This window comes from Gorilla gorilla, chromosome 19 (genome assembly GCF_029281585.2).
Source record: "Gorilla gorilla gorilla isolate KB3781 chromosome 19, NHGRI_mGorGor1-v2.1_pri, whole genome shotgun sequence".
Classification (NCBI taxonomy): Eukaryota; Metazoa; Chordata; class Mammalia; order Primates; family Hominidae; genus Gorilla; species Gorilla gorilla.
The window spans coordinates 87,247,955-87,272,453 of NC_073243.2; the positions used below are offsets into that span (position 1 = coordinate 87,247,955).

General features: G+C 33.2%; 1 protein-coding gene across 2 annotated transcripts in view; it reads left to right on the plus strand.

Annotated features, from left to right (window-relative positions):
- The first annotated feature begins 1,752 nt into the window (after nucleotides 1-1,752).
- The window catches only part of LOC101134111 (cadherin-10), a 162,331-nt gene continuing 139,584 nt past the window's right edge, over nucleotides 1,753-24,499 (plus strand). Inside the window, exon 1 of one of the 2 annotated variants that reach the window (XM_019012927.4) lies at nucleotides 1,753-2,226. The gene's annotated coding sequence lies outside the window, so the exon portion shown is untranslated. The remainder of the gene's footprint in view (nucleotides 2,227-24,499) is intronic. The other variant, XM_019012928.4, reaches the window with a different exon arrangement.

Here is a 24,499-nt window from a genome sequence, read left to right on the forward strand (position 1 = left end):
TAAACTATAAAATTCAGAAAATGTTATTTTGGGAATACATCATTTCAACATGTATTCTAATTAATAAAATAGCAATTTACCTCAGATCTTAGCCTTTGGTTATTTTCTCAACCCATTTAAATGTAACCCCCAAATTCTTCACATTATGTAGTCATACATTTTGAAATTAGCACTAAACAAACATATGGAAATGGTTAATTTAATAAGAGAACAATGTGTGTGTGTTTACCTAACCTGCTGCATTTAATTAAATATAAATTTCTCTTGATAGCTAATTTAACATGTCAATAACAGGATTATATTGAATACACACATATACCAGGCAAACATAAATACACACAAATATACATATCACAGGTAAAAAGCTGAATATCTATTTTCACTTGACTCTGAAATTAAGGCACCCTGTCGAAGAAAACATACAAAACATAACAAAAACTATGGGCAGATGATACGATGATAATTCAGAATTCTAGCTCTGTTACTATCAAACTTTAGAGGGGCCATAGAATTTTCCTGATCTTAATGCCATCGTCTGTAAAATTAAGAGTTTCAAAAGTCCATTTCTGCTCTAAATATCATTTAGCTGTTAAGCTCAGTGGAAATGTTTGGTGTTTTCAAATATAAAACTAATTGGTAAAATTCATCATATAATAACACTGTGATACATTAAAACCTTTTTGGAATATGATTTTGAATCTCCCTCTCACTTCTTTTTTTCCCCTCAGATTGAGTTTCTTCCTTTTTCATTGTGCTGATTATGTAAGGGGCCTGTTGACAGTTAGAATGATCAAATAGGTACAGAGGAGGCAGTATGGCAACCGGAAACAACACTAAACTGGAAGTAGGAGTGTGGTATTACAGCTTTGACCCCGCCTCCAGTTAGTCCTGTGACAATTTAACATTCTGAGCATTATTATCTGCTAAAAAAATAATAATAATAACCGGCCAAAATGATCTTCGTAATTTCTCCTCTAGCTTTAAAACTATAATTGACATATATGTATTTATATGCATATATGTATGTATATGTGTATATAATTTATTTATGGATGGCACTTTAAAAGGAATCTACCTGTAGCCGGAAAAATGCAAAGATGTTAATTACTTTGTGGAGCTATACTGACATCCTTTGGTAAGGTTTGGTTGATTGCAATTTGATGTGGAGATTGATAAATAGCTAGACAGTTAGATGTTTAAGCAGATAGAACAATCCAAATGTATTTACATCTGTCCACACACTCATTTGGGTATGAAACTCGTATTTATGAGAAAAAACAACGTTAAAAAGAAAAAAAGGAGACTGTGTCAAGTTCAAAGTCTAAATATTTTAATAACACTAATTACATATTTACATTTTTAATAAAATATTTTATCTATAAAGTATTAAAATGCAAAGATTAGGCAGAGAAGACTGGCTCGCGGACATTCCAAAATGATGAGCGAGGTATGCACTCCTGTGACAATAAGCAACAAGAAAAGGGATTTGGAAAATCAAGCCGAGAAAGTTCCCTGAAAGCAAAAAATAAACATTTAAAATCACAACGAAAAATCACTCTGGTAACATATCAAATCTGGTTGCAATTTGACTTGGCGCTCTGATAATACTTGGATTTCGGTAGTCTGGTGTAAGGATGGTGCAGGAATATATATTCCAGAAGAACTATCTTTTTTTAAAAAAAAATTGCAAGAAGCAGTCCTGTTCCTGAGATTGTATTACGGACACAGGCGGATTAGATTGGGCTGATTACCTTAGCCTTGAAACAGAGAGTCTTTCTGCCCTGCGGGGGAGGGGACGCCTTTCAAGCAAAGCCCTCCTCTCGGATGCGCCCTCCCCTCGCATTCACTTGCAAATCGCTGTGTGCTCGCAGAAGCCAGCACTTCCAGTCTCTAACCTTCCCATGGCGAGTGCTGCAGCTCTATCAGCAGAACCTTTCTCTCCGTGTGAGGAAGAGCTTTTTTCCCCCCTTTCCTTTTTTTTTTTTCCTTTCCCCTTAATCAGAAGCACTGAATGAAAGCCAATCAGAGAGAGCTCGCCCCCGTTTTCTTCGGTTCCCTGCTGTCCAGAGTTAAAAGTGATGCTGAGAAAGAGCTTGAGTTAGATTGAAGTAGAATCAGTGATAGAAAATAACAGCCGAAAACAAACAAAAAGGGGACATAGTGACAATTTCTCCTGGGTTATTTTGGCCGGAACCAACTTCCATTATCCAGAAGCTGATAAAAAAGGTAGGAAGACTTCACCTCTTTCTTTTAACTCCGTTAAGGTATTATATATTCTTCAACTTGAGGGGTGGGAGGGAGAGGGAGGAGATAAATGTTTGTTTTTAAGTTGTGTTTAGCAATTATTTCAAAATAATTATCTTTAATGCTTAAATAAGCATACAACTCTATATATTTAATTCTAGAAACAACTGCTTCGAATATCTATATAGGCAATGTAAAGCTGGATAAATTATATATTATGCTCAACAGTGGGTCATGCTATTAGAGTTTGTGAATCCATTCACTTGGAACAAATGCTAAAAAATATGTTATGAAGTGAATTTGTCATGCCCAGACTTGTTCATTTTTATTTTAAAAATCAGTTCAAGAGATAACATTGTTGCTGTGAACTCTAACATCATCTAACATTACTTTGCATTCCATATGAATGGATTCACTCTGCACTTATTCATAGTCATAGTTCATTGTACGTTCAATATAAAGAGAAATGACAGGCGAAGACAGATTCCTTGAAACTGTCAATGGTCACTAAGCATCTACATAAATACAATAGATTGACATTCATCAGAAATAGAATAGGCAGAATTCTTATTTTCAATTTTATATCTGAGTCAGAAGTATTGGGGGGGAGAGGTAAAGGGAGGGAGAGTAAATGCATGTAGTCAGCAGTTGCAGCATTTATTGTTTCTGCTGCAATAAAATCCATATTTTATGTGGTGTTAAATTAATGCAGCATATTGCAAGTATAAATGCATGTCCCCAACAAGTAACTATTGATAGCACTGTAACTATGGGCAAAAGCAGTAGTCTGAAATTGTTTTTATGCCACTAAAATAAAAACCTACTGTCTCCTTATTATGAAAAAAGGGGAGTCTACAGGTACAAAGACAAATATTGTTTTAAAAATGACCTATCATCTTTTTCTTTGAAAAAACAGATGTTCCCTATAATTGTGGTCCTTCATTCCTTCATTCCAGTGAAAGCTTCTATTATCCAAAACTGCACATCCATTACTTCTCAGCTCTTTGGAGATACATTATTTTTTCTCCTCTTTTTTTTTTCTTGAAGGATCTGTATTAAAAATAATCTGTCCTTCTGATGTTGACAACTGTTATACTTCAATGCATATGTTAGTAGACTTTCTCCCTCCATACCATCCCCCTCTCTATCTTCCTTTAAAACGTAGCTACAAGAGCTTCTCTGTGGTGAATAACACTTGGCAAGAGTGTGCTCATTTTTTAGGTCTGGTATGGTGAGGATTTTTAATTAGTAGAACTTTCATGAAAACATTATGTCATTGACAGAGCCGTATGTTTATTTTTAGTTAAAAGTGATGAAGAAGAAAGGAAGAGGTTATGTCCTAGAAACATAGGTAAATGCTAAGTCGCATAGATAATCTGCCCCCCGCTCCCCCCAGTGTACTAAATGTGGCACATATGTATTCAATGTGCAATGCATAAGGAAGTAATGGTTTATTTGGGGAGGGATGTGGTGAAGAGACTGGAGAGTGCACAAGTGTAAACAGCGTGGATCTGTGCCTTAGGGACACGTCAGATGCAAACCCATTCTGATGATAAAAATATAAAGAAATGCTTCTTTCACTTTTTTTTTTTTTGGCTGTGTTATTAAAGTGTGAGTCAATGTCTGCTTTCATTAAATCAGATACTTCTTGGGTTTCAAATACTTGCTGTGAACAAATTGACTTCTCTGGTGAATGCATATGCCTTCCCTGACTTCAATCAAAGAATAGAATTTCATACACTTAAAGGTTTGGGGGAAAAAAAAACAACAAACAAAACCAAAATCTCTGGGAAATGGGAAAAAAGAAGGTAAACTGTATGAGCATCCACCTACATATGCATATGTGTGAAGTCAATGGTTAAATTTTTTGGTACCTGATTAATGCTCTAGGTGATGTTCCTTGATGTTTATAGAAACTGTTTATTAATTAGAAGAGTACTATGCAGGTAATCAATTTAATATTTCATTGTTAGATTTTTACCCACACTGGGGTTTTCTTTAAAAAAGAAAAAGAGAGGATAAAAATTGATTTTAATTTAGAGTGATATTTCTGACACATTATTTACAAAGTGAGTGTAATCTGGAAGAGGTATGTTTTTTTTTTCTTGTTGAAAAATAGACTATTTGAAACTGGAAAGGTTAATTCCAAAATATATGAATCTTGCATAAAAAATAGGGTGAATTTCTTGACCTTTACTTAATTTTTTATATAAGCAAATAACTGAGGCAAAGTATATACTGTCTGGGGGATTTCTGTGCTTATGACTGATTTCCTATGTCTCTTAACCTACTTTGCAGCAAGTGATAACATGTCTTACTGGAATATGTCATTTTTATACCAAATCATTCCACTAGGCTGCAGCACAGCAGCAGTATTGGCTCTGATGATGCTGAATCAGCAACAAAGTGAACCATATTCTTGTTAAGTGTTATTATCAGTAATAGTGTTTCATAGTAAGCAATTAATACAAACCGGTGATGCAAACCCAACTATCTCTAGTGTAGCCCTTGGGTATTAAAAGCATTAGCCACATTATATTCTGATTTCTACTATGCAAATTACATTCTAATACTGCTGTCACATTAGAAGTACTTGTAAAATACTGAAATTATAAATAGAAAAACATTAAAATTATTTATGCCAATTATAAGTAATTTTATGCAGATATTTGATCTCTAAATTTCAGGTCTATGTTTGAAAACTCTACTTTCAATTAACCCAACATATTATCTGGAACAGGGTTTCAAAAGAGACAATTTACTAACCATATTATATTTAACAGTCATGTTTGGAATAGATTGAAGTTAAAAACCAAGTAGCAAGAAAAATTTCCTCATCCCTCTTAAACGTATACTGAGCAATGGTAAAATTGATTAAGTGTTATGCTAACTACAATATATGGTTCATATTATGATATTTTAAGTAGTAAAAAGAAGCGTTCTCGGAATGACACTATAGATGCATATTTGAAAAACTGAAAGTTAGCACAGACAAATCTATTTATCTTTTCTTGACACTTACACAGACCAATGAGTTCACAAAAATATATTGTTTTGTCATAATTACAATAATCTGAAATCTACAGAAAAAATACAAGTCCTAAATTTAAAAGAAAATCTGCCTTTTTTCTTTCTAGTTGAAACCTTTGGATGATATTCACAGAGCATTCGTATAATTTTCTACATTTACCCCAATAAGTTCAACCTTCAAAATTACAGATTTTTTTTTCATGCATAAGAACAAGAAACAATTTCAAACCATTACCAAGCAATGCCTGTTTTCTAAGATAACAATATCAGCTCTGGGTCGCCTGTGCCCTCTTCTTTTCTGACTGTAGAGCAGTCTCACCTCACTTGACATTTTAGTATGAGCCCTTGAGCCCTTTTACAATCCAGTTGTCCTGTCTTTCTTGAATAGAAGAGCACCTAAAGCGTATAAGGCCATTTTGCTTTTCCCATACCTTCTTGTCATCACTCACTTGAACTAACTGTAGACACATGTGTCAAAAAATAAGACCCATCACATTAAATTTGTAGATTTCTGGGAATGTAGTATTCTTAATGAAATATTAACAATGATGAGTTGAAATAATCTGACCTGTTTAAAAATTATTAATACAACTTTTGCTTAACTCTATTATCAATGCAACTTCTCGCAAAAAAGTAACTCTTAATTTTTTTAAGAATGAAAGTGCTTTATTTTCATCAGTTTCTTTATATTTTTATCTGATTTCTTTCTTGCAATGTATGTGATGACCTATACGCTTTATGACAAAGAGACATTGGTTAAACATTATGGAACTAAAGAAAGGGAAACCTGCAAATTAAATAAGAAGGAATACAATAAAATCACATTTTACATCATTTTAGGAAATAAAATGTAGCATTCCTTCAAAATAATGCCTGCCTGTGGGAGATTGAAATGCCTTCATATAAAAATGCCTTTCAGTAAAGGGTTTCGTATCCTTAGAGAGTTTGTCAGAAACATTATAAGCACTTTACCAAATCACATGATTTCAATTTTCAATCTTTTTTTTTTTCAAGAAAGCAGTCTTGATTCAACATACTCTATATGATGCGATGATATACATTAAAGTTAAATGACATTTCAAGCTTCAGGACAGAATTAAACAATACACTATAAGATATAATACAACATTGCTTCACAACAGGAAATTCAGCAATAAATGACATTTCTAAACACTTCAGAGCCCTGCTGATCCCCATAAATTTAGCAGGTCATCTTCTCTCTCTCTCTCTCTTCTACCCCATCTCTCTTTCTGTAAATCTATATCTATTTCCATCTCCCTCTTTTTTCCTTTTCTCTCCTTCCTCATTTAAAACAATTACAAAACTCCTTGAATAAATTTCCCATGTGCTTTAAAAAAAATTGCCCTATTGTAAAGTTATATTTCTGTAAATCATGTGATTTTTATGGCCAGTATTCTATCATCTGCCACATTATACATTACATTTATTACACTCTCCTTTGCATTATAGCACAAAGTATATGACAGTTCAGTTGGCTAGAATCTATTCTTTTAAATGAAAGCAACTCTTTTATAAATTTTATAACACTGAGGCTTCTAAGGAGTTGAAATTGGCACCAGTGTAGTTTACTGCACTAGCAAACCAAGTGTGGGAATTCAGCATTTATTATTGAAATGACTCCTCCAAATTATCAGAATGTAGAATGTACAGACATGAATTATTATGCTCAATGCATAAGTTATTGATTAGGAATCTTTACTGATTTACTATAAGAGAGGATATTGAAATGGTTTGACAGAGCCCTGATTTTTAAAATAAACGTAAATTACATGTTTCTAGAAAGCAATGTTTCATTAGACATGTTGATTCTTCTTTGCTGCAAGAAACAAGTATTACCAGTTTGGAATCTAAAAATGAAATCTGGTATATAATGAGCAAATGTTGTAGAGAGCTACCATTGCTTTTGTTTCCAGTTGGAAATTTGGGAAAGAGCAACTGTAACAATAATTGAGGTAGGCATAATATGTAACAAAATGAAATGATCAATAAACTGAATATAGTAAATATTCTACCTTGAGTTATACTGGGAATTCTCTCTATGGTTAATGTAATATGTATAAATACAAGAATTAAAGTTGAAATTCAATATCATTATCTGATTAGATCAAAGGCAGCCCATATATTTGCCCTAGTAATTGGAAAATTTGGAGTAAATTTTGTACATAATATTAATACAAACTTTTAAAATGTAACTGTTTCTCCTTTCGTAAAAATATAGCTCCACTCTCAATAAAATTAAGTCAAATAAACTTCCTTTGAATCCATTGTAAATTCTGGGACTTCTGAATTAAGGAATATTTTCATAATTACTGAAGCAAACTTCAAATTTAAATGAGGCACCATAATGTTTCCAAAAAATTTGTCTTCTAAAGGTAAATTTTAAATTAGTAGGCTTATTTTTTGATAGATTTGAAAATATTTAAGCTACCTGAGGAATGTTAAGGGTTTTGGGTTTCCATATAAATCTTCAACCTCTAAAGTGTATTTATCAATTATTTTATTTAAAATATTTTCCTTAAATAAACCAAAACATTAAAATTTTTATACCTCTAACTCAAGTGGTTTAAATCTATTGCTAATAAGATCAAAAACATGAATTACATACTTTCAAAACCAACAGTGTGATATTGATTTGCTTTAGTGATGACCTGAAAAAAAGAAATTATTGGAGTAAAATATATGTCAACTTATTACATCAAATAAGAAGCTGATTATCCAATGATTATCTATTCGCTTAGTCAACTATAATATATTTTCTTTTCTTTTTTGACTTCTTCTTAAAGCATTATAAGTTGGGGGTTAGTCCTGCTCTGTAGTCTTGAACCATATTTTGTCACCACAGTGATTTTTCAATATGTAGTCCCTGAAGAGTGAAAAACAGCAACATGCAGATTTATTCTGCCTGCATTTAGCTCCCTAAATTTGAATATTTCTCCATGAGTAGAAACTTACAGAAAATCTTTATTTATCTACCCCCTCAACCAAGACTTTAGTTATTCCTTTGGAGATGAGTTAAAAAATGAATCCTAAGCACAGACATATACTTAGAGGCACTGTCAGTTTGTCTCTTTTTCCTTTTTTTGTTTTCAGCTACTGAGTGAAGAGTGGAGGTTTTCTACAGAATTTCTACACTAAAGAAGTGACTTCCCCCCCTTCTTGCTGTACGCAATTAAAAATGATAAATGAGAACTCTACTTTTTCTGAGACTTTCTTGTCTTCTAGCTAACTGTCTTTTAAAATATATATCCTAATTTTCAATAGTTAATACTAGACAGTTCTACATAATATTTTAAAAATTAATTAATAAGCCTTCACTAACTTGGGAATAGGCATAAGTACTTGCTATCGATACTTAAAAAAACGGCAGAAATGAAATACTCCTAAAATCTAAGTTGAGAAAAATCATTTCTTTACTAATTTTTTTTCTCCCCTTGGACTTAGATTTGTCATCATATAAAGTATGAAATATGAAATCCAGCCCAGTGGAGATGAGAAAATAGATGAATGGCAACCATAATCTTGACTTAAGAGCAATGAAATTAATCACTTTGCTTTATAAGTAGAGGCTAGATCAAGCCTGTTTCTAGGTAGGTCAAAGAAGAAAAAAGTGTGGATGAGGGAGAGCCTTGTACTTCTTTGAAGCAAAATGAAACTTTGCATAGGAACCACTGTTTCCAGAAACACCCTTAGGGAAATTTGAAATTTTTGATAGTACTTAGGGGCTCAGTATTTTGAATTCAAAATTCACAATCATTAAATAACTCTCTTTTGATTTTTGGCTATCATATGTTGCTATTTATTATTATATGTGTTATACTTTTTATTTTGCAGTTTCTATTATTAATTTAACTGGTATCCTGTTATCTATACAATAATTTTCTCAATTTTTCTTTAGCTCCTAATTAATTTCACTCATTTTGGGGGAAGTTACTGTGACCCATTCCCTTCTGTCACACCTGGAGATACAAGGATGAATTTAGTACAAATTTTGTCCTTGAGAAGAGGCAGGTTCTAATCTGAGATATTTATAATTAAATGTAATATAATTTACAATGGAAATATGAGTAGTTGTGTTCTAAATGTTTCCATTTTTATGAAATAGTAGTAGAATTAGATGGTAGAACATCATGGGCAGTCATGTATTCCTCCACCTACCACAGTCTTAAGTTTTCATCTTCCATTAGATATACTGCTGAAGAAACCCCTCAAAAGCATTTTATTTATTCATCCATTCTTTCATTCCTTCATTTGCCAAGTATTATTTAAGTGCCTACCATAAGCCAGACACTGTGCAAGCATCCAGAAAGACAAACTTGGGAAGAGAGAGAAAGAGGGAGAAACAAACAAAAGTCTCTGCTACTGTGAGCCATTGTATGAATAATCACATGACTTGTTATATTCCAGCTTTGATAAATACAAGAAAGATAAGTACTAAGTGCTTTTAAAGTGACTAATATAGGGATCTCACTTATCTATATTTTTAAAGCTGCATTGTTGCATTTATAGCCATACCATATCATTAAAGAAAATATCAGAGTTAGCAGTTTGGTTCAAGATAAAATTTTTGTGTAGCCTAAGATTTCTTTAGTCAACCCCTGAGAATGGATTTTGAATTGGTGCTTCCGTTAGGAGCAGCCTTTTGGTTGGTGATCCGTGGTGCACTTCAAATTTGCAGCAGCCAGTTATCATCTTGCAGACACAGGGGACTATATGGGATAAAGCAAGGGCCCAAAGTTGAGACTAATATACCCATCCCCATCAAGACACCTACAGGAAAATTATGTATCAGGAGGCCAAATGTATCCCAAATTTCTGTTGCTAATTTTTTTTTTCTTTCTTTTTTACCTTTTATTTTAGGTTCAGGGGTACATGTGCAGGTTTGTTATATAGGTATATTGTGTGTTATGGGAGTTTGGTATACAGAAAATTTTTATGAACAGGAGCTTCCTTACTCCTAAAGTAATGAAAATAAGCACTTCATAGAAGCCACTGTGTTTAAAACTTGGTCACTCTGTGAAAAAGACTCTTCTATGTAATGGTCTGTTTTTGTGAGGACACCAGAGGAAGGTCATGTTTAATAGGAGACTACACAGTGATAAGCCTACATTCTAGAAGCACTGAGATTTCCTTTCTTAGAAAATGCAATCACCCTAACGTAAGTGCTCTCACAAGGTCCTTTGACAGATAAAAGCATGGATCGTGGCACCAGACTGTCTGGATTTAAATCCTAGCTGTGCCACTTACCATATGTTTCATATTTAATGTCACTGGTAGTTTTTTCTATCTGTAAAATGGGGTTAATAATTATACTTACATCATAGGGCAATTGTCATGATTAAAATAAGCAATTACTATAGTGTCTAACAACAATGCCGAATACACAATAGGTGTTCTAGTGCTATCTATTACTGTCACTGGTATTATTATTAGATGTTAATTCATGTGACCTATGCTTAATGAATATTGAGTGTGTTGTATTTTTACCACAGCACTTAATATCATTAGGGCTACAACTTTAAAATATTTAAATATTTTAACTTGTATTATGTAATAATTTTGTACTTGAAGTGAGAAATTCTTGGTGTTTTAAGTCTAATTCTCTTACTAATTCTACGGACAATGTAATAAATTCTTCATTCTGAATTTTATTTTTGGAAAAATGGGAGTTTGAACCATAACATTTCCAGGCACACAGTTGACTTATCTATTATTATAATTGGAAAGGGCTCATAAGTCTATGATTGTAATTGGAAAGGGCTCAATATAAAACTTTTATAAATATATTCATTCTCTAATGATTGTGAAAATGTCGGTTGCATAAAGACTTGAATGTAACCTGAAAACTTAAATTGCATTCTCAGAGAGGCATTGCATGAACTAGTGAATTGATGGATACGAATTTTGAAAACGATAGGAAAGACTCGAGAGGAGGAAAAAAGCATAAGAAAGAGTGAGACTAACTGTTGTGGGGTCCATGAGCCACATAAACTCACTCAGGTGAAACATGAGCCATTTCTGAATACACTGCAGTAATGTTTCCTTTCACAGATTCTCCTTCTTGAGGTCAGAGTAATGAGAATTAGAGAAAGAATGATGAACAGAGGCAGTGCATTACAGAAATTATTCCATTAAAGTTTTGATACCTATAAATCTCAAGAATAATTCTGCAGTCTGTATTACAGGCTGAAGGGTCAGTGGACTACCGATTACCTAGACGAGGTCCCTGAAACTGTCTGATGAAGACATAGAACCTGCTGCAAAATGTGAAAAATTTAACAGGTTTTATTTAGATCATTCATTCTTTTCATTCTTCACATTCAAGGTGATATGAAGATCAATTTGAAACCACTGTTTCTGTTTTTTTTTTCCCTTTTTTTGGCTCTATTTATATGTTAATTTAAAAAGCATCTGGAATGGTTTCTACGGATTACATAAACACATGAAAACATACATTGAGGTCATAAAATATACATTTATATGGGCTCATAAATACGTTTTTAAAAGCTTTATTTTAAAAATCCAGGATTATATCACAGTTTTTTTCTTTCAGTTTTATTTATAGCTCAGGGATAATTAATATATTATTTATACATTCACATACTGGTAGGGCATACTTAGCACTTCATCTTGTCCAATAACTTGTAAAGATGAGGTAAGCTATAATAGAGACTCCTAAACCTAGCTGAAAGTTGTACTTTGGTGAGCATAGTAAAGATAATGCTCGTATTTGCCATAGCTATATATTTACATTTATTATCTCTTTAATCATGTATTATCTGCTTAATCAGAGTCACAGTTATCTTTTTCTTATCATCTTGATTAAATACTGTGGCCATTTTATAGGATTCTTTTTTTCACAACTTCACTATAATATTTGGCAAAATAATTTAACCTCGTGGCTTATTCATCAGGATGGCTAATTTAAAATATTCTATTAATATTACACACATTTTACATTTAGTATAATTGATCATCTAAATGTATATATACTTTTAGGATTGGACTTTACAAAGGCTAAAAACTTTGACATACTTTCTCTTTAATTTTCACATTCTTTAATCATACTAGAGAAAAAGTTTAACTTGCATCTATTTTGCTTTCATTTAGTTGGAAGTAAATTGAGAATAACATTGTGCAAAATTAGAGGAGAAATTAATTTTTAAAGCCCAAGAAATGGTTATTGAATAATTAATTATGCAGACTACTGAAATAATCATTTCTTTTCAAAATCCTTCAAATTCTTTAAAGGTTTTCAACCATTTGATGTGTTTTTTTGAATGTCTGAAGTTTAAAACAATATAAATTAGGCTTCACAACGTGATCAGAGGGTTGAGATGAATTTACGTTTTTGAAGTATTGACCCATTTATAGGGTAACTTGCTGCTAATATTTCTGGTAAAATTCTATTCACTTGTCCAGAGGGAAAGTAACATATTTCGGTGTTGAGAGCCACCTTGTGGTCATGTTGAGAATTATTGTTCTATAGTACACAATGTTTTCTGGCTTTAGATGTTTTTCCAAGTGAACATTGCACTTGGAAGCATTGAAACAGATGTGAATTTACATTAAGGGTTATAAGATGACATTGAAAATGAATCCTTCTTAAATGAATGCCATTTAATGTTTACATATTGACATGAATTATAGCAAATGTTTTACAAAATCTGCATGAAATCTTTTAAACAATATTTTTGAGGCAAGATATCATTTTTAAACTAAAATGTATTACTTTGCAGTTACAAGTAAACTCTAATGACTCATACATTTAACTTCTCAAGGAAAAATTCCTTTCAGAATCCTCTGGTGTTCCACACAAAGAAACCAGGGGCTGAATTATTGTTATTTTTGCATTTTGTAAAACTTAAATGTAAATATGCTGCCTACAAGAAAAGCAGAGAACTAATAGCAGCAAACTCTGGTCATTGAATGCATTTTTCAGTGGGTTCATTGGAAGTTCAAAGAGACAAATTTGTTTACTTTTTTATACATTCTAAAACAATTTATTTTTACTTTGTGTAACATACGTATTCACCAAATATCAAGCCTCTTTGACTGGGTTTTTTATAAAGCAGTAATGTACTTGCAGAAGAGGAAGACCTATAATTACTGCTTGTAATTTTACTAGTATGTGCCTATACTTAAAAAGAAAATAATACAATTATTTTCTAGAAAATGAAAATAAGCATTGACCTAGGTATTTAAGTCAAGAATAGTCATTGATTGCTTATGCGGTCTTACTCCTCATGATTTTCTTTACTTTATTATCTGAAGGTAAACATGAATAAATTTGATCAAAATAAATTGTCTTTGTATATAGCTCATAGGAATATATAAGCACAAAATTTTTCCCTACTTTATTTCTATATGTATAACTATATCTATAGTGGTATCTATTTATCAATCAATCTGGATACATTTATGTTACATCCTAAAGTATCAACATTGTCCTCCTCATCATCATTATCATCATCATCATCATCATCATCATCATCAAAACCTGAGTAAAACTTCAGTTGTGGTGTTGGACATGGAATAGCTTAATCACAATTATAGGACACCATGTGAATAGGTTCTGTATCACCCATCTTTGGGGCACTGGGATGATTTGATTTGATTAACAGAATAGCCCTAAATGGGAACTAAAGACAAATTTATAAAATTGCATACAAATCTTATAATAATGATCTCTATGTTATGTGTTAAAGCTATGAGTTGTCCATTGCTATTAGGCAAATTATTTTCTCTATTTTGAATCTGCCATACTGCCCTTTAATATAGAACAAGTGGTCAGAGCATGCCATTTCTCATGCACAGCCCAATAGTCTGACTGAAAACAAAGATTACTTTGCTTCCCATTAAACCATGCTCCTTCTGTCAACAAAAGTGCTTCTATTCTGAGAGATACTACTATTGATTTGCTTTTATTCTCAAAAGACTGATGGAGTTTTTTTCTCAGCAATGCTGCACACTAGGTATTATTTCAAATGAATATATAAGGCATTTATTTCAACTTCAAAGGGGAAACAGAAATTGAAATGATGTATATAAGAGTATAGAAATGTTTAAAATTTGCATGCAACCTTCTGATGATGTCATAGTCATATTTAGTGCTATATTTTAGGGCAAAGGTTTTTTGCAGAATAAATAGTAAATGGATCATAAATATAGAAAGAAGCATATGAAAGCACCTCCCAAAGTAAGTAAAAACCAAGAAACAACCCAAAATAATTTTAGCTAGAAATATCTACTTCCTTCTCAATTTTTGTCTAAAATATAGCAAACCTGTTTATACAAGATAATTATCCTCAAGTGATAAGGGAGATTTTCATAGTCAACTATCACCGTGGGACCATTTTTGAACTGCTTTTCATTTTCCACTAACTTAAGGCAAAAAATGTATTTTCTGTAAATTTCAACTTTTTTCCTCTCAAATAGAATTATTTGACAAATGATTTTAATTCTATCTGTATTTAAAAAATGATCCTTTCCTTTTGATTTCAACTCCACACTAAAGAAGAGGTTCAAATTACATCTTTCCTTCACAAGTCAACAACATTTTAGAGTTTTAATATATATATTATAAAGTGTGCTAGGAACTTGAGAAATGGATGTAGATGAGATTTTTTTGTCCCCTTTCTCAATGAAATGGAAATATAGTAGGAGAGAGCCACGTTTAAAAGTAAGTACATTGTCAATTATTTAGTGTTCTGCTTGCGATATGATTGGAGTTTCAGGAAAATGTGGATGAGGGAACATGGTCTTTTACTCACGGGAAGCTGAAGAGGGACTTGAAAGGTGAGTACTCTTTCACTGGGTATTAAAAGATGAAGCTGATGAGCCAGGAGGCATGGCTGTCTGCAAATCCAAAGACCTGGCTGAGCTGATCTGCATGCCTGTATCTCTTCCCTCTCCAATTCTTCCTGAAATATATTTTTCTTAGTTGATTTTTTCCCCACAATTATCCATTCAGTAATATGTACTGATTTTTCATTATAAAGAAGGCAACATGTTAGGCAATAAGATATGATAAAAAATAAGCCATATTCAGACCTCCTGCCCTCAAATGACTTCTGGTGTTTTCCAGAGGTCAGAAATTACAATATACTATGAAAATTTCACAGAAAAGTAACATACAGGATATTATAAGAATTAAAGTTGATGACATTCAGTGTTAGCTTTCCTTCAGGGATGAGATTAACCTAAGTCCTTAAGGCAGTGACACTTTGTGTTACTCACTAGCTCAGTATTTACCCTGGGTACAATCCCATTTCCAGAGGCGGTACTGCATAGTGGTAAATTGCTCTCACGGCAGACTTGAGGCAGATCTACTAAGAGTTTTACCACTTCCACCAAGGAAGGAGTTTGAAAATTTGGCCAAAGTATTCAATCTAGCTACACCTCAGTTCCCTTGTCCAGAAGATGGGACAATAGCGTTGCTGCCTCCTAACTTTGCTGAAAGGATTAAATGAAACTTACAAAGCACTTGGCAGAGTATTTTTTTTGCAATTACAAATGCCTATTAAATATTATCAGCATGTATTACTGCTTACTAGGTAATAGTCAATTTTTTTAATCTGTTCTAATACTTTCTTCATTGTAGCTTCTCTGCCTCTCTTGTAATTTGCCTCATGATATTGACAAATAGACCAGTTTTTATTTCTAGGAGTTCTGTTTATTTATTTTATTATTATTATTTTAATCTCTCTCATTTTGTTTCTATTGATCAGTCTGCCCTCAGGTTCTGGCTGCTAAAACTCACACTTGAGTTTTCAAATGTTTCTTTTTCCTTAAGATATTCTTGATATTCTTTTGTTTTTTTGTTTTTGTTTTTGTTTTTTTTTTTAAGACGATCTCTTTTTGTCACCAGGGCTGGAGTGCCGTGGCGCAGTCTCGTATCACTGCAGCTTCCGCCTCCTGGGTTCAAGCAATTCTCATGCCTCAGCCTTTCACGTAGCTGGGATTACAGGCAGAAGCTACCACGCCAGGCTAATTTTTTTCTATCTTTAGTAGAGTTGGGGTTCCACCATGTTGGCCAGGCTGGTCTCAAACTACTGGCCTCAAGTGATCAGCCGGCCTCAGCTGGGATTACAAAGTGCTGGGATTACAGGAGTGAGCCCCTGTGTGTGGCCTCCTTAAAATATTCCCTGAGTTCTCCAGCCACTAGGGCTCTCTAGCTCTGGAAAACTCATCACTCTTAATTTATACCTCTCTTTACTGTCGATCATCATCTGCTCTGAGTTGTTTTTTGCATGCCTTATTCCTTTTGCATATTTTTACTTTCTTAAAACCAAGATCATTCTGATTTTTATTTACATCCCCAACTCACAGCCTAGTATCTCCCACATAGTAGCAAATGTTCAGTGAGGAAACTCATGCACCATATAAGTAGAACATATATTATGGTTTGCATTTTACAGGCAGGTATACTAACATTGAGTAATTGAAAGATTAAATGACTCATGAGAGACACAAAAGGTGTTTTTCTTTCCACTGGAAAATATTCTATATTAGTCCATTCTCACACTGCTATAAAGAACTGCCCATGACTGGGTAATTTATAAAGAAAAGAGATTTAATTGACTCATAGTTCTGCATGGCTGGGGAGGCCTCAGGAATCTTACAATCATGGCAGAAGAGGAAGTAGGCATGTCTTACATGGCAGCAGGTAAGAGAGCCTGTGAAGGAACAAAGAAGGAAGAGCCCCTTATAAAACCATCAGATCTCTTGAGACTCATGCACTATCATGAGAACAACATGGGGAAACTGCCCCCATGATCCAGTCACCTCCCACCAGGCACCTTCCTCAACACCTGGGGATTACAATTTGAGATAAGATTTGGGTGGGAACACAAAGCCAAACTCTATCACTTCCTTCTTTAAGCTAAAGCAATTATCTTTTTAAGAGGAGAAACTTTAAAGCAGTTTTTTTTCTTCACCTGATGAGTTTGCTTTTTATTTATTTCTTTGTTATCCTTTTCACTTAATATATACAACTGGCCTCACCCTAAGACCTATTGAATCAGAATTTTTGAAGTTATGGTATGGTGAAATATATTTTAAAATTCTTGCTGGGTGGTTTGGGTAGATTCATAATTGTAACTAGAAAATATTGAGATGTTCATAATTGTAACTAGAAAATACTGAGATGTTTTTATATCCAAGCTCATAAACTGAATCTAAAATCAGTTTTAAAAGAGGAAGTTTTCTAAATACATTGAAAATGACAAGTATTTATTCCTTAAAGTAGGCTTATTGTAGAGGATATTACTCATTTTGAGAAATACAAATTATTTGATTTTTGTTGAATTGAGTCTTGCTTTATAGCCATTTATTGTTTTAAACACATATTCTCTACAGAACTTTGCCTCAATGAGATGAATATAGTAGAAAAACTAAGAGACATATCTTTGAGAAATAAAGTAATGCATGGAAGTACTTGGTGGCATATAATTAAGCACTATAAGAAACGAATAAAGTACTAGGATCATCAGTATAAGTAAGAAAACTGAAGTAATGGAGGTCATGGAATTTTTACTTGACCTTGGCTTGGAAAATACATAGAATGTGTGTGTGTGTATGTGTGTGTGTGTGTGTGTGTGTGTGTGTGTGTGTCAAGCTGGGGAGCGGGGTGGGGGGGGCGGCAAGTGTTCTAGAATTTGTATTTCTGTGAGCAAAGGCAGGAATGAATATGGAAGTTTAATTGGTTACTAAGACGCCAACCTGGATTTATGCTAAGAAAATACATTTGTGAAGAAACTTGAATACAAGCTTAATGGGTTCAGACATAATGAAAAAGTTTATAAAAGAGGTATTATTTAAACATTTCACTTAAAAGAAGTTCAAAGAGACAAATAGGGTAAAAAAGTATCAACCTCTGTTCTTGTCATTTTATATGCATGGCTGTTGGTGTTAATATACACCCAAATACTTTCAAAGTCAACCAGAAGCTTTTCTTTCAGATAAGCCAACCTGAGGGGTGGCAATGGAATTAAACTGTTCTCCACTCCTAGCATTTTTCTCATATGTGCTCTCAAATTCATATGTATATTGAATTACCACTTGGTGTCTGCAGTTTGTCTCCACTACATTTCCAGTAAAGATAGCTTTAAAATGTCTTTAAGATGTTTAAAATATCATGGTTTTGGTTTGATTGCTGTATAGCATCTTCTCCCACTGATGAAAGTCTAATTGTCTCTAGTCTATGCTGTTGGTGTTCTGGTGTTTTGTAGCCGCTAAAACTACTGATGTTCACACTGATGAGTCTTTGATGTGCAAGATAGTTTTGTTTAAATCATACCTCAGTTCAGGCTCATCTGTGTAACCAGGGGAGGCAGTATTTATTTCAAACTCTGTGTTTTTTTTTTCCCCTGGGAAAACAATTTGCTCTTAATCTTGTAGCTGGTCATCAGCAAAATATGATGTAGAGCTTACACTTAAAATTCCCATTCCTGTGTTATTACCACGATGCCATAAGAGTAGTCAAAGTTTTCCTCACTATAAAATAAAAACTTGGACAATATCAACTCCATGAGTTTATTTTTTTCTAATTAACTGAGATAATGCATATACTATATTAGTGTGTGTGTGGTGTGCGTGTGTGCTGTTTAGTACATACTGTTCGTATATGTAAAGCTATCATTGTGCTTTCACTAATACTGATTATATGTAGATGTTTTTTCTGCTATTAAAATGTGTTAAAGCAAATAAATAAATGATAGCTATCATTTATTGAGCACTTTCTACATACTAGACAATGTACAGAGTGATTTGCCTCTAGTATTCCCTTTCATCATCATGTTAAAGGAGGCAGGTGATATTATCATCTCCATTTTACAAACGAGGGACCTGAGGCTCAAAGAAGTTTAGATGACTTTCACAAATCACAAAGCTAGTAAACAAGAGAGCCAGAATGAAACTCTTATAATATGGTCCCTGCTCCTCCATTCTTAACCGCTATTGCATGTTTAAATATACATGCATGTATTCCTCAGAGGAAAAAATATGTGATCTATTATTTCACTCTATATTTTTCTTTTTATAAAATTTCTATTTATTGGTGACTTATTTTTTTCCTTTTCAATGAGAGAAAATTGCCCTAAAATTAAGTAGGATTTAAGCATTTAAGAGTATACCAAATGTGTCATATTTTAAACACTATTTTATTTTATTAATATGTAAAATCGAGTTGTCAAAATGTATTCACAGTAGTGAGAAGATTAGTATTATGTGTAAGAATATGTCACTAAAACTAACTTAAAAGTAGCCATAAATTCCTCAGTGAACTTCATGTCATCCTTTTAGCATTATATAATAGTTTACTTTTTAAAATGTTACTAGTAGGGCAAATAAGGCATATGGTGATATTACTTAATGTGCGTAGAATATTTTTAATTATATACAGGAAAATAGTCACAATGGTTGCTTCTGGGTAGAAGGGTAAGGGATTTGCATGTCTGCATCTAGAGGATCATTTTTCACTGTACTTAATTTTTTTAGAAATTGTTTTTATGAGTATGGATTAATTTTTCAATAAAATTATATATATACACTTATATATACACTTATATATATACACTTATATATATATACTTATACACACACACACGTATATATATATATAGGTTTTTGAGACAGAGTCTTGCTCTGTTGCCCAGGCTGGAGTGCAGTGGCATGTTCTCCGCTCACTGCAACCTCTGCTTCCCAGATTTAAGTGATTCATGCCTCAGCCTCCTGAGTAGCTGGGATTACAGGTGTATGCCAGTACACCCAGCTAGATTATATTTTTTAATAAAAATTTACTATTAGAAATCTACATCGAAGTTATGATATAAAATAGTGTTTCTCAAACCTGATTCAAGTTGTATGACTTTTGAAAACTTTCATGTAATACTATGAATGTGTTTAACATAATCATGCTTAACGTGGGTAACTCTTCTATCAAATTACTTTCATGTTTTAGGACCTGCTTTTCCATCGTGATTATTGTCCCTTTCATGCCTCCTTGAGGCCTCTGAAAAAGGAACAGATAAAGACATACTATATATTTTATCAGTTTTTGCCAAATAAGCTTCAAATTATGTAATGGTGAATTATGAGAATTATGTAAAAATTTTCCCATATAGAGAAAAAATGAATCAAGAGTTTACTTCAAGCCTACCAATGTCTAAAACTCTCTCTGTTAGCTCCCAGTGCCTATTCACATAGTCATCAACCACATTGTTTTGGGAACCAAAAGAATCTGATCCATGAAATTAACATGAATTTGAATGGCCATTGGTTTTGTGATTTGTGTTTGCAATTATTTTTATTTTTTGCATTGACTTTGTAAGTATTATAAGCACAAATGTTTATATGATAAGCTTTTAGGCTTAATTTACATGTGTTCCAGCAACATTATTCTACAATTAATTCATATTAATGTAGCAGCAGGAATCATGATAAGAGAACATGATTCAATGTAAGAGCCCAAGATAAATAAATTCTCTCTTAAAGGATAGTAAAATTTTTTCAGATCATAATTACTAAATGAGAGTAATATATAATGAAAGTATTTTATTCTGCAACAAAGATTAATACTTAAAAATGTAATGAATTTTGTGATGTAGGAGAACTTTATAAATCCCTGATACCAAGAGCCTAAGATGCTTCAAAATGATGCCATGTACCAAAACCTAAAACCATGTACCAAAATCTAAACTGCACACCTAGAAGGGAAATAGCCTTTGGTACATTTTCATGTTTGTGAATTGTGAATATATATATACACACATATATTCATATTGATGAATATATATGAATATATGTATATATATGTATATATATGAATATATATGAATATATGCATATATATGAATATATATGTATACAGATAAATAGATTGATCTCAGTCAGATCTCGCATCTAAATTTAAAGACGTAATACACACACTTGAGAAAAATGTGTGTTCAGAGAGAGTTTATTATATCTAACACATTGCTATAATGGTCATTTGGAAATTTCACCTTGGCCTTATGTGTAGAATATTGCACCACATCTACTCTTGCTATTTAGTTCATATTACTAAGACACCTGGTTTTTTAATATCAGTGCAACAATGTTCAAACTCAGGCACTTCCAATATAACTAAAGAGCAAGGAGAGTTCTGTACTTTGACAAAGATAAAAGTGGTAGTAACAGTATATTGGGCCAATTCCCTTTAATAGTCTGGAATTGATTTATTGCATGTTTTTTATCTAAACCTTTTATGAACCTATTATATTTTCAGCCTGTGTTACTTCCATGAGCACTCTACCTAATAAATAAAGTAGTATGGCACTTCCCATTATTTTCCTATATTTATCTCTTTTAAACTTCAAAGAGTGCCCTAAGACCTAGTATAATTGAAGTTTGTGGATAGCTTGGCTTTTACACTCTTCACCTTCTTCATGATTTAATAGATGTCAGAGTTTCCAGATTGAAGATGCTAATCTTTAAGGTCTTCCTTTACAAAGCTGCTTCTTTTCTTTAATGAGAGTTTAGTTGTCTTCCTGTTAGCATTTTCCAGCTCTATTGTATTTCTTTGAGGTAATACAGTTCTTTGTGTGAGAACATGCAGGCATATGGTTGATAGAAGCTAATGATAGAAAGGATGAGCATTTCAGCATATGGATTCCAGACTTGCCTTTTTCACCAATCAAGGGACCTTCAATATATGCCTTACTACCTCTTGATTTTAGTTTGCTTTCATCAAACATTGGCACTTAGAAGAATTGGTTCTAAATTCCATTCTGAACCTGGAATCTCAGAAATGAAACTACAAAATTACTTTAAGAAATACTTTAGGGGTGGTTAATGAGACAAGAAACAAAATGAAGTCATTTAGACTTTAGCCATGCAATTTCATATTCTGACACGGAAACTTTCGAGGACCTAGAGATCACCATACCCAGTGTGTCACCTCATCATTAGTCTCTTTACATGTCTCAGAGGGAATTAAATTTTCATATCTCTTAGTACATGTTGTTTACCCATAATTTGTAGAATTAACAGGAATATTTGATAATTATTATCTGATTTATTTAAATATTGATTGAGGCAGTGAGGAAAAATCCATATATAAAATAGATGAAAATCTATGACCTCATAGAGTTTACTTTCAAGGGTGGCATCAGACAATACAATGTGAATAACAAAAACATTTCATATGGCTTATTGGTAATAAGTGCTATGGAGGAAACAGTGCAGAGAAGAGGAGTGTTATTGCTTTATAAGTGTTTCTCCTCACCACAGGACACCGCTCCTTGATGACAGAGTCTTTTTCTCTACTAGACCTGAGTACGTACTGAGCTCTCAAAAAACAAAACAAGCAGAAAACAGTTGCTGTGTGGGTATCTGGCTATGTCCTGTGTTTCCTTCAACCTGCTGTTATACTTTGATAGTATAGAAATGTTACAGGAATGTATTTCTTAGGGAAAAAAGAGAGAGAGAACTTTCATTTCTCACTAGATAAGGTACAGTTCAGAAAACAAAAAAAAAGTTTTGAGTGATACATTTTTCATTTTCATCACTGGTATAGTTGACAGTTATGTGAAAAAAAGAGACACATGCTGCGAGGAAAATCCCTAAAAACACATATGCTGTTATTTAAAAACAGCTCACCCTGCAATTGCATTTGGAATTCAGCACTGCCTTCTACTTGCTTTGTTTCTGATAGCATTCCTTTTCTGCAAGGTAAGAGATATTCAGACCTCAGTGTTGCTTCAATTCATAAATATTTTTGTTCACATGATGCTTAAATGCCATTTGAAAAACTCCTGCTGGACCTGAAAATCTCTCTTTTGGGGATGTTCTTATTTCTCTATTGCTAATATTGCATCATTTTCCAATTACATATGTTTGAGGTGATTGAAAAGAGAGAATTTCTCTGATTGTTTAAATTATTTCTGATTTGAAAGAAATAGTCCACTTTAAGAATGCACATTACAATGACGGTTCTCTTTTAAAATTTGTTATGCGATTTACACATTTTGGCCTGGCGCTGTACATTTGTTCTGTGGTATATTGTTATTACCCTTTTTCCTCATTGCGTGTCATATTTTATATGCAATCATCAGACACTTTCATGCTCAAGTGGTCGTTAGCATTGTGCTCTCCAGCTGTTCAAGACTGTTAAATAAAACTAGTACCCCCACCAGGAGTGTGCCTGACTAGCTTCCCTGCATCTGCAGGACTGCTGGCTTGGAATTGGCTGCAGAATGAGTGCTGTGAGGCTGCTCTGATCCAGTAGCTCTAGTTCCCAGTCATGTCTTCTTCCTGCATGACACAAAGGAAAGGTGAAATAATTCTCATTTCTGGCAGAGGCATAGCATTTTCTCCCTTTTCCCTACAATTGGCATTATAAGAACAACACTTTTTGAAGCTGTCTCACAGTTTTCTGTGCCCTAGAAAGTGCTACCACTGAGGTCAAATATGCCAGTCACATCACGTTATGTGGTCTCAGAATCCTCTTGAAAATAAAAGGATTAAATTAAATAATTTATAACTTTTTAAAAATTTACAAAACGGAATGATACTAAGTGAAGATTTTATTTTTAAAAATATGAGAGTAAAATATAAACCTGACATTAGAGGGTTGTTTCCCCTACCTACCTATACTTTTATTTCTTTGTGATTAAAATACATGAAGTAATGCCTGCTGTCTCTTGAATATTGAGAGCCTCCCTGCTACCACCACCAATAAATACCGCATCTGTCCTAGGATTTTGTTAAGTCCTGGGGACCTGAAGAGGAGTCAGAGTCTGTATTCAAAAGTTTATATTAGCAGATTTTAACTGCCTCATGATTATCACTGTCAAAACTGGCTGGGCTTTAGGATGGTAATCCATTCTCTAATCAGAACACTAGAGTGATCTGAATAAGGTAATCTGATCTACAAATTTTCATCCATGCTAATGCATTCCAAATTCTGCAGCCTGCTAAAACTGATCCTTCAATATCAACAGAGCTAATGAATTTGCTGTGGCTAGCCAGGAAAATGTCCCTTCTTCCCCCAGGCCCTTTCTTCTCCCTCCTTGCCAATTCTCACAGCCAAATTGCAATCAGATATATTCTTGATTTATCATGCATACTCTTTCCCATAACATTTAGAAGCTGAAAAATTTTGTCAACAGTCATTCGCACATCAAATTAATACGTTTTGTCAAAGGTCAGCTGTGACTTGTGAGTT